Below are 12,214 nucleotides of genomic sequence, written 5' to 3' on the forward strand. Positions count from 1 at the left end.
ATTGAAAGGGCTTTAAACTAGGGTTGAAGGGGGGTGGGGATGAAAACAGGATTACTAAAGAGGAGCCTGGGAGCAGATTACCAGTGCCGGTGGGTAAAAGTGCTAGCAAGGTCTTATGGCCTGTTGCCTCAGTAGAGGTGGAGGATCGTAACCCATGTGGTGATGACATGAGGGACAGTGATAGGCTGGCAACCACAGAAGGGTCTGAGCATGGTCAGGGAGGTGTTGGGCCTCATCCCCCCATAAAAGTGGCAAGAAAACTAGCCCAGCTAAAGTGCATTTACACAAATGCACGTAGTATGGGCAACAAACAGGAGGAGCTGGAAGCCATTGTGCGGCATGAAAGCTATGATGTAGTTGCCATCACGGAAACGTGGTGGGATGAATCGAATGACTGGAGTGCTGCAATGGATGGCTACAAGCTCTTCAGAAGGGACAGGCAAAGAAGGAGAGGAGGAGGAGTGGCCCTGTGTGTTAAGGAGGAATATGAATGTGTGGAGATAAATGAGGGTAATAGTAGAGTTGAGTGCCTGTGGGTACGAATCAAGGGGAGGACCAGCAAGGCTGATATTGTGGTGGGAGTCTATTACAGACCACCCAACCAGGATGCAGAGGTTGATGAAATGTTCTATAAGCAGCTAGCAGGGGTCTCGAGATCACTTGCACTTGTCCTGGTGGGTGACTTCAACCTACCAGATATCAGCTGGGCACTCCATACAGCTGAGAGGGAACAGTCTAGGAGATTCCTGGAGTGTGTCGGGGATAACTTCCTGACACAGCTGGTTAGTGAGCCAACTAGGGAAGGAGCACTACTAGATCTGCTGTTTGTAAACAGAGAGGAACTTGTGGGGGATGTAACGGTTGGAGGCCGTCTGGGGTACAGTGATCATGAAATGATAGAGTTTCTGATTCTCAGGGAAGCGAGAAGGGGAGCCAGCAAGACTGCCATCATGGACTTCCGGAGGGCAGACTTTGGTCTTTTCAAGAGTCTGCTTGACAGAGTCCCTTGGGAGGCAGCCCTGAAGGGCAAAGGAGTCCAGGAAGGCTGGACATTTTTCAAGGAGGAAGTCTTAAAAACGCAGGAGCAGGCCGTCCCTGTGCGCAGGAAAGCGAGCTGTCGAGGGAAGAGACCGGCCTGGCTGAACAAAGAGATAAGGTCACAGCTCAGGGAAAAAAGGAAAGTTTATGTCCTTTGGAAAAAAGGACAGGCTACTTGGGAAGATTACAAAGGTGTAGTAAAGTTATGCAGGGAAAAGATTAGAAAGGCCAAAGCTCAGCTAGAACTGAACCTGGCCCTGGATGTTAAAAACAATAAAAAGAATTTCTATAAATATATTAATAGCAAGAGGAGGACTCGGGAGAACCTCCACTCTCTCCTGGTTATGGGAGGTAACATAGTGACAAAGGATGAGGAGAAGGCTGAGGTACTGAATGCCTTCTTTGCCTCAGTCTTTAGCAGTGGAGTAGGGTGTCCCCTGAGTACCCAGACCCCTGAGCTAGCAGTTAGGGGCGGGGAGCAGGATGAAGCCCCCGTAATTCTAAGGGAGATGGTGAGGGACTTGTTCCATAACCTCGACATAAACAAGTCTATGGGCCCAGATGGAATTCACCCGAGGGTTCTGAGGGAGCTGGCAGAAGTGCTTGCAGAGCCACTTTCCATCATCTACCAACAGTCATGGCAAACTGGGGAGGTCCCAGCCAACTGGCGCCTAGCAAATGTGACACCCATCCACAAGAAGGGTCGGAAGGATGATCCAGGGAACTACAGGCCTGTCAGTCTGACCTTGGTGCCTGGGAAGGTGATGGAACAGGTCATCCTGAGTGCCATTATGCAACACATGAAGGATGCCCAGGTGATCAGGCCCAGCCAGCATGGGTTCATGAGGGGCAGGTCCTGCTTGACAAACCTGATCTCCTTCTATGACAAAGTGACTCACTTGGTGGATGAAGGAAAGGCTGTGGATGTTATTTACCTAGACTTTAGCAAGGCCTTTGATACAGTGTCCCACAGTATTCTCCTGGAGAAACTGGATGCTCATGGCTTAGATGGGTATACTCTCCGCTGGGTTAAAAACTGGCTGGAGGGCCGGGCCCAGAGAGTGGTGGTGAATGGAGTGAAGTCCAGTTGGCGACCGGTCACGAGTGGTGTCCCACAGGGCTCGGTACTGGGGCCGGTTCTCTTCAACATCTTTATCAATGATCTGGACGAGGGGATCGAAAGCACCCTCAGCAAATTTGCAGACGACACCAAGTTGGGTGGGAGTGTTGATCTGCTGGAGGGTAGAAAGGCTTTGCAGAGGGATCTAGACAGGCTGGCTGGATGGGCTGAGACCAACGGGATGAGGTTCAATAAGGCCAAGTGCCAGGTCCTGCACTTGGGTCACAACAACCCCAGGCAGCGCTACAGGCTTGGGGAAGAGTGGCTGGAGAGCTGCCTGGCAGAAAAGGACCTGGGGGTGTTGGTCGACTGTCGGCTGAACATGAGCCAGCAGTGTGCCCAGGTGGCCAAAAAGACCAACAGCATCCTGGCCTGTATCAAGAACAGTGTGGTGAGTAGGACCCGAGAGGTGATCGTCCCCCTGTACTCGGCACTGGTGAGACCCCACCTCGAGTGCTGTGTCCAGTTTTGGGCCCCCTACCACAGGAAAGACATTGAGGTGCTGGAGCAGGTCCAGAGAAGGGCAATGAAGCTGGTGAGGGGTCTGGAGCACAAGTCTTACAAGGAGAGGCTGAGGGAGCTGGGGTTGTTCAGTCTGGGGAAGAGGAGACTGAGGGGAGACCTTATCGCTCTCTACAGCTACCTGAAAGGAGGCTGTAGAGAGGCGGGGGTCGGTCTCTTCTCCCAAGTTACAGATGATAGGACAAGGGGTAATGGCCTCAAGTTACGCCAGGGGAAGTTCAGGTTAGATATTAGGAAATATTTCTTTACTGAAAGGGTTATCAGGCATTGGAATGGGCTGCCCAGGGAGATGGTTGAGGCACCATCCCTGGAGGTATTCAAGAGAGGAGTTGACATGGTGCTCGGGGATATGGTTTAGTGTTGGGTGGTGTGGTGGTATGTGTGTGGGTTGCGTGTGGTTGTTTTTTTTTTTTTTTTCATTGGTTGGACTAGATGATCTTAAAGGGTCCCTTCCAACCTAGGTGATTCTGTGATTACTCATGTCAGTTCTTATTCACGTAGTCAAACAGTCCTCTTAACAAAAGGAAGGCTTGCAGTCCAAGACACACACTGAATTTTCAACAAACAGAATCAACCCTAGCAAAAGCATGAAAACAGTTGAGGAAGCACTGCAATCTCCTCACTATGTGTTCAGAACAGGAGTTAATAGAAAAGCAGTTAGAAACACTCCCCAAGCATCACAGTTATGAGCGAGCCCATAAGGCAGCAGAATGCCAACGTCATTGGGTGGCTGCTGCTGCAGAAGTTCCACCTGTGAAATATGCTGCCTAGATCACAGGAGGTCAAGTTTTCACTAGGTGACCACATCTTTGGTCAGTGTACCTCCTAGTCCTCACAGACTCAACTTCTAAGACCCAGATCTAAAAAGCCCAAGTCATGTGGCCAAGATGTCATACAGTAAACTGTTGCCTCAGCCTGTTTATCTGTTTTCCTTTCTTGCCTAAGGAGTTGGACCGAATGCTTTCTCAGTAATGGGACTTTTGAGAGTTTGCTTTCAAATAAGTAATAAAATTCAAAACAAGTCTTCCTGATTTGTTTCTTTGGTACAGTATTCCCACTTCAACTCCTGCCAAAGCTCCCCTCCCAAGGCAGGCAAAAGTTTCTTGCAAACTATCTTCTTCCCGTATATTAATAAGGCATTACTCCCAGGTCTGTACTTTCAGCAGACTTTCTTGCTGACCACAAGGTAATTGTATACAGATTTCCAGCCAAGCACTGTTCCTAGCTTAACTTTTGTTTTCTCCACCTAGGGAGTCCAAATTTACAGAGGTTATGCCGTGCCTACCACATTATAATACATGCAGTATACACTACAATTATTCTGCTAAAACTTAAGCAATATTAGCATGTATAATTAGAAAACTCTTATATTATCATGTTGTAGAATTAGCAAACAATGCGTAATCTGAGATTTTTTTTTTTGCCTGGTTCTTTTCACCCCCTAGGTGTTATAATTAATTACACCACATTTTTTTTTGTGTTTTGTTTTGCAAGTATTATTATAGTTAATGATGATTAGTGTAGATAATTTTGTCAGGTTCCCATTTTCTAGCTTAGGGGTATCACTTTCATTCTAAAGTGTTGATTGTTTCTGATCTAACTTTGAAAATGAGATTAGATACATTTAAAAAGATGTTTCTTATATTGTCTAACTATGTAGATCTAAATGGTAATTTAAAATCTGATAAGCCATGAGTGGCATAAGACTCCATAATAAAGCAATCACAGCAGTTGACACTTCGGAGAGAATTAAATTGAATCTTGCTTCAAAAGAGAGAGACAAAAAAATACGTACCACTGCATGCTGGGGACCAAAGTGCTGGGGGAAACATTTAGGGCGAGAGTCATTACTTAACTTACATGCAGTGCCCTCATTTTCTCTGCATGACTGGACAGGTGCATCCATTATGTGTTATTTCAAGAGGAAGAATAAAGGAAATAAACGGTCAAATACCAGGAGCTACCTAGAACGAGATTGACTTGCTGAGGATTTCTGTGATGGGACTTGGATTACAGGCTTCTCCTAATGCAGTTCTCTTTACGTGCATTTGCTTAGGCATGGACAGGAGAATAATAAGGTAAGAGTGACCCCAATCCAGTGGGTGCAGTTTCTTCTAGCAGAAATTCAAATTCTCCTCACAGGTGGGGCAATGCAAAATAAATTCTTTTGCCTTCAGATTTTAAGGCAGCTTCTAAATCAAAATTAGAAATTGAATTATGCATAACAACTCTGCCCAGAAATGCTCTTTTCAGCATATACAAAAGGGAAGCAAGAAGTGAAATGGGTGCTTTTAGGAAAGGATGATGCCCCTGGGGACTATTAGGTGGCACATGATTTTGTGGAATGGGAAGCTGCACACTGATTTTCTTCTTAGAATTCACCTTACATTCTTAGATGTTAACTCAGAGCTATCATACTGCAGCAGGAAGGTGGTAGGACAGAAGAGGCTAAAGTCTGGAGCATGCTAGGAGAAATATCTGTTTGAACTACAGCTCTTGCACACTGGAAATGCAACCTTGAGGCCTCCAAAGACTATAGCAGGAGATGCTCTAAACAGGTCTAGGCAGCACAGTGACATCAGAGCATCACCACTCCCAGACACTCTACAGGCACCACCTTCTCCTAGTGAAGGACACAGACCCATCCCTCCCTAACTCAGGGCTTCAGAGAAAGCTGGCTGTTTGCAAACCCTCTTCTTTGGCCTATGGCATAGCCAAAGCATGTCATTATGAGAGCAGACTGATGACTGGAGAAGACTACAGTCACAACGTGCGACCTTCCTGGAACACATATTAGGGGACTTTGAAAATCTGCGTTATAATGGCAGAGGGAGGGATGGGCTGTGCCTTATATAAGTGATCTAGTTTTTAGCAAGACAAAAAAAGAAACACAGATACATATGTCAAGCTGATAAACATTTAAGAGCAGCTGAGTCTCAGTGTGAAAAGCAGAGCTGCGATCTACTTGTTTTAGTTATACAATCCATATTTTATGACTGAATTGTGATCAAACACTATTATAACTATTGTTCTTACAGATTTTACATCTGAATGGTAAACACTGCTGTATCATCAGGCAGCTGAGTCACAACACAAGACATGTTCCTTTCCTGGCTGCACAGCATGATTAGTTATCTGAAATAAAGAGGATGCAAGCCCTGGGTGAAAGTAGGTGGTGGAAATCCTTTGCTCTGGAACAGGATCATCCTGAATTAGCAAGCAGAGCTCCCACAGGAACCAAGAGATAAGATTCTCCTTTGCTTTTGTAAGATTACTTTACGGAATTTCCCACTCTCCTTTTCTCTCCCTAAATTCCAAATTATTCCAGCCATGCACAGGGCAAGGGCCAGGAAAACCAAACAACAACAAAAAGTGGTTTGGAAAGTGTTGCTGAACTGTGGAGGAATCCATGTACTTCGTTTGCTTTAACTGAATCAAAATTAATCATGTATCACAATTCCATCAAGAGTTAAATTAAAACAAAAAAAAAAAATCAGGAAAAATGTCTCTTTTCTATTTCTGAAAGAGTTTAGATGCTTCTTTGCTGCTATCCTCAGTTAACCAGAGTTTTGAGGTATGAATGTCTCTTCTTGAAAGCATATGCTAACACAATGTTTTATCAGAACAAAGTCTAGCTCTAACAGCTCAGATCTGCTGGTACCCTCTTAGGCTGGACACAGCTGTGCTTCTGGTTCCCTAAATCTCCCTGCATTACTCTGTTTTCTTCCTTTGGCCATCTCTTGCTCTACTCCCTACACAGTCTATCTCCCTCCAGACAGCCCTGCTTCTCATTGGGGCGAAACAGCCTCCCACCCTCCCTCCAAAAACCATCCTGGCACTGCAACCAGGCCAGATCCAGAACCAGGTACCTGCCTCACACCCTAGCTTTTTCCCAGAATAGAAAGTGAAGATTGAGCAAATAAAAATAATAACACCCCTGATTGTCTCAAACAGGTTGTGATCAACCAAAAGAAAAAAGCCTTCTAGCAGAAAAAACAGAGTTAAGAAGTAACTGTTACCCAGGAAGGGATAAGCCTCAACTCTTAAATCACTTAATGCCTTCCCTGAAGTCACATATCTACCATATACCAGGGAAGTCAAATCTGTTCTGCTCCAAGGGATGAAGGCAGGGAGGGGCACTGCAGGCAGGACTCAACTTCCTATCATGCTCTTTCATCTTTAGCAATCCTTGTTTCTCATCTGACACATCTTTGCTCTAGACTGCAGTGCTTTTAATACCAGAGATTCATACATGATTTTCCAGTGTGAAACCCACAGAGTCAGAGTTCTAACTATTTCTGGGAAATCTTTTTCTATCCCCCTCGCCCCCCATCAAACTCTCTTAACAGTATCAGTTAAACAAAGCTGCCTAAATCCAATATAAATCAGCCGGTTTGCTGTAGTTCAGCTTGGAACTTTTTAAAGGTATTCTTCTTTCATACTGCTCTAATTCAGCCAAGCAGCAAGTAATATCTGCTAATAAAATAGCTTTTTTGTGAGGTGCTCGTAGGATAACTGCGTAACTAAGAGCAAAAACTGTTGCATCCCTTCTTTTGGCAAACGATCAGCTAGGCAAGATAGTTACACTAACCAAGCAACATATACTAACACCACGTGCTCAAGAGTATTCATAATCATGCAAATATTTTTTGGCCCATTGACTGAGTTTCCGCAAGTGAACAATTAGTTTCTCCTCTATAAATTTTAATAAGCATAGGGCAAACCATCTATGCTGTAGCTGTTAGCTTTCTCCTCATCTCCTTCTTACAGAAAAAATCCATTTGGCTTTTGTCAGCTTTCGCTGTATATCTTCAGAAGAAAATCATTCTCAGTATTCAGCAGCTTCCTTTTTTAATACATTGTAATAAACAAAAACATGTATTCATTGCTCCTCAGATTTCTCCATAGGACTTTCTCCATAGAAGAGAAAGTTTTGCTTGGCAGTTGTCATACTCCAGGATATTTTTCATAAGCAAATCACTCACCATTCATCAGCTTTATGTGGATCTACTAAAAAAAGGAAGTGCTTGCTCCACTTTTATTGACACACAGATGCAACCTCATTATAGGTCCAAGGATGAGCAACTCTAGATGCATAAACTCATAACCAATTAGCATTACGGGGAGATCTTCTGTACTTTGAAAATACAATTTGTGCAAGTAGCTAAGAAAAACATCCCTGTGGTTATTAATTAAAGCAGGTAATTAAGACTATTAATCTTACTGACTCTTTCTACTAATTCACAGCATTTTACTTCAAAATAAATAACTATGATCTTTTGGACAATTCTTCTTCCAACCACAATAAACTCCTTTTCAGAAGAACAGTTAAGCATGGAAAGTGCATTCTCTATAGCCAGTACAAACCAGAAGTAGCAGAGGGAAATAAAGCCCAATTCAAGCATCTGAATCAAGGACAACTGAAGTAATTTAAATTGCACCTGCAGCAGACCAGTAGGAACCTCTTCACTACCCTCACACACACAGTTGTCTGCTCAGCTGATCCCAGGACAGACAAAAATGACAGGTAATGAGGCAGAAAGAGGAATTCCCAACTTTTGTTGGAGTAGGGAGGAATCTCATGCATAAATATACTATACTATGCCTGTAGGTCTGCTACTGCTGCACTGGCATGAGGTTCCTGGTATTAGGACAGTGGTTGCCACAGAGCCCTGCTGCCAGTTTTCCAAGAGGACCACCATTAACTCGTTTTATATATAATATAAAAGATTATTGCAACATCCAAAAGCAAAATTCTTTCTGCCATCTGGATTTAGCAAAAATTTTGCATCTGATGTGTGATTATTTTTTTGTTTTCCATACAAGCCTTGTACCTCTGTAATGCTTAGCACCTTTCAGAAGCACACAAAGCGCTGTCAAAGCCAGCTGTTTCCTTCCTACACCTTCCCAAGAGAGCCCTGAATGGGGTTTTTATTAGCTGGCTCAAAATGCAATAGGCCAGGTGTGGAGGGAATATGACAGCAGACACTCACTAATTTAGAGAAACACAACAAACAAACAAAAAAATCAGTGGCAATGCAGACTTCTGAAGAGTTTATTGCTGTTATTATGCTACTGTACTGGCAGGAGGGGTGGCACAGAGAGACATGTAGCTGTGGCTCCATCAATCACTAAAAAAAGACCACAAAACAAGTTTAGGCACTGGACACTGATCATCCAGACTGGTTGTTTTCTAGCTGTTTTGACTATTTCAACTATCCCTTTCCATCACAGTGTCCGACTCTATCTAGAGATATAGCTCACTCCAGAGTTGATATAGATGAGACTTCACAGGATCTGGATTCTTTTCCCTGTACGGTTATGTATTACCAACCCAGAAGGTTCACAAAAAAGGAAAACTGCTCTGCTTGGCCACAATGAAATCTTTGATATGATATGAGATGTTTCAACCTGAGAAAACCACACAAACTATTTAATAATAAAGCAGTCTTCAGGATCCAGAGGCATCCCAGATTCAAGGACCACTTAAGTGCAGATTTGACCAACCTACTCATGCAGTCTGGATATGAACTGGTGGGTACCATACAGCCTTGGGGTGAGGGACTAGTCCCTCCTACTCAGAGCTGCAGATGTAGCACATACACTCATATACCATCAGGGCGAAGGGTGATTACTCACCTGTAGATATGCTCAGTGTTTTACAGACTGATATTAAGCCTAAGCTCCATCTCTAAGGGTTTATACTCTGAAAAACATTTGAAGTTTTGAAATAGAATCCAAATAGCCCTAAGGCTATTTAATTTTCCTTTCAAGGTGTTTTGAATTTATTCTTAGGTCCCTTCTTAAATGACCATTTTTGACCCAATGGCCCATGATGGCTTCTTCAGAGCAAGCTACAGTCTATCAGTCAACTTCTGTTTAATTCACAGATCATTGATACAGTGGAATTTAACAGCTGCTCAGGAGCTATTATAGTCTTTCATGTCAATCTGGTTGTCAATGGTGTACAAAAAAAAAAAGTCAAAAATCTTCAAGAATAGTTTTAATTGATATTTACTGACCCTCCACAAGAAGTAAGACTTTATGCCCTAGCTTTTTGTCCAAAGGGTAAAGCCAAAATACCTTACAACCTGGGAATTAGAGCTGCCAGAACAAATTGGTCAACACAGTAAACATCAGATATATTCTTAAGCTGCAGGAGCTTAGCAACACGTTTACTCAATAAATCCCTGCTCTTCATTTCAGTCCTATAAAATAAAACTAGCTAGACTTCAAAAAGAAGTTAAAAAGGAAATACTTGTTATTAAAACTTCACATCTGCTTTACTATAGGTCTGTTTTTACAATCAGCACTTAAAATGTTATCCTCAAAATTTCATGAATGTATGAAGCCTCAAGAACTAAAAAGTTGGGTTACATAGAGAAACAATCTTTACAGGCAGAAAAAATAGTTTGTGACACCAGATATATCATTCAAAGCATGAAATATAAGTACATACATAAAGTAATTACTGGGAGATAGAAACCTCTTATGAGTCAAATGAAAATAAAACATTGTCCTTGAAGATCTCAAATTGCACCTGATTCGGAGAATGAATGGTTAAAGGTCATTAGTGTAGATTTAGTACAGCTTGGCAAAGAACAGAGCTCGGAGCCCAGGAGCCCAGCATTCCAAGATAAGGAGCTGGCCTTGTGTATAAGATAGTAGGAACAGCCTGCATGCTAAGGAGGAACCCAATTGTCTGGGTAAAGTGTCCATCTGGTCGGGACCAGTTTCGTGGTTTGGGGTCCAGCCAGCCCAGCATTCTAAGCCAAAGGTAAAAGTACACGGTGAAGAAGACTATGAGCCTTCCTCCAGAAGACCCCGGCCCACGACCACCAGGTGACAGTACGCATGCGGCAAGGGGAGGAGACTTATGATAATGAGTTCCTAAAAATAATTAGAATAGTAATGCCTTTTCTTAGAATTAATTATAATAACCCAGCCCACGTTAATGAATATGTATGCTTATCATCATAAATAGATGCTTGTTTTATGAGCCAGTGTGCAAGTTAGGAGGAGAAATCCCGCTTGCACCCGGCGCCGCAATAAACATACCTGCTTTATAACTCTATTCGAGTTGTAGGGTTTGTTTCCGCGTGTCACACCCCTGAAATTCAGCCTTCAGATATCACCTAAACTTGCAGGCCTTTAATATAAAGATCATACTTCTTAAACTGCCGCAGCTCTAATTTTGCATATGAATTAAAATACGGACAAAACAACAACTCCTTTGAAGGATGCCCCTTACCAAGTAGCTGAGCAAGCAGCTCTGCTCCAAAGCAACCACAGTCCCATATACCCAGATTGCCCCTGTGCCATTTCCCTCTGCAGATAGAAAACTCTCCCTCCATGCTCTGCTGTGGTTTTGCAGGTCCATTTTGCCACCATCCAGGGTAAATGCAGATTGTCTGGCTCCACCTGCTACTGGTGCACAGAAAATAAGCACCGCAGGTGCTGGGCAAGCTCAAGAGAAGCATGAAGATCCATCATTGTGAAAAAGGGGAGGGAGTGATGCAGTCCCAAGAAAGTGTCCTAGCTAACAGGCAGACACCAGCCTGGAATGAAGGCTCTTTATGCAAGGACACAGATGTGATGGGGGGAAAAAAAGTCTGCAAGTTCCTGCTCAATGCCAGGAAGTCAGTGGCTGTTAAGAGAGGGAAAGAGAAGAAAGAGGAGGACTGGAACATGAAAAACATGAGACAACAGATATCTTGATATCTTCCTCTCTTGGAGTGGGCAATACTGAGTTTTGTCTATGCTAGTAAGAAGCCTTCAGAAAGAAAAAAAAAAAAAAAAAAAAAAAAAGAGGTAGCAGCCTTTCTTTACTAAAACAAGGCAGGGAGGAGGGAGAGAGAGATATGCACTAGACTGGTGGCTAAAACACAAAAGAAATGCTTCTGCACCTTCCTTTCAAATGGAAAACCAAAAAAAATCCTGTTTCCCTAAAAAGTGTCCTAATCACTAGGTTCTTGGCTTGGAGTTGGCTGAACCTGAGACACTAGTTGGAATACAATACTTGGAGTCAAAGGGGAAAAAATTACAAATAAACAGTACTCTGTCCTATAATGCTCTTCCAGGATGAGCTTACATGCATGGGTAAGTCCATCTGTATTCTGTAGTTGAGGAAGATAACAGGCAATTTGTGTGTTTCATACAACACATATGGCAAAAATCCCCTCACCAGGAACCTAGGTCTTCCTACTTCTAGGAAAGACTTTCTCACAGACTGACAGGGCATTATTTTATTTTTTTTTTTCCTCTCCTGTCCCAATGTGTTTTGGAGATGTCTGAAAAGGAATTAAAAAAGAATAGTTATGACTAAAGCAACATTCAGGTAAAGGGTAGACATCAGTTTTCATTCCCTAGACAGAGGATGACAATACATACTACCTTACTGGACAGTAGGGAATAATACCATCTACCTCCTCCACACCTCTTCTGGTAAATGCATGTTAAAGTAAGAGCAGTCTTTTTCAAGAGCTCTAAACTAAAGGTTTTAGGAAATGGGACTTGGTGGTCTGCATGCAAATG

The sequence above is a fragment of the Numenius arquata genome, chromosome 1 (assembly GCF_964106895.1).
Source record: "Numenius arquata chromosome 1, bNumArq3.hap1.1, whole genome shotgun sequence".
Lineage (NCBI taxonomy): Eukaryota > Metazoa > Chordata > Aves > Charadriiformes > Scolopacidae > Numenius > Numenius arquata.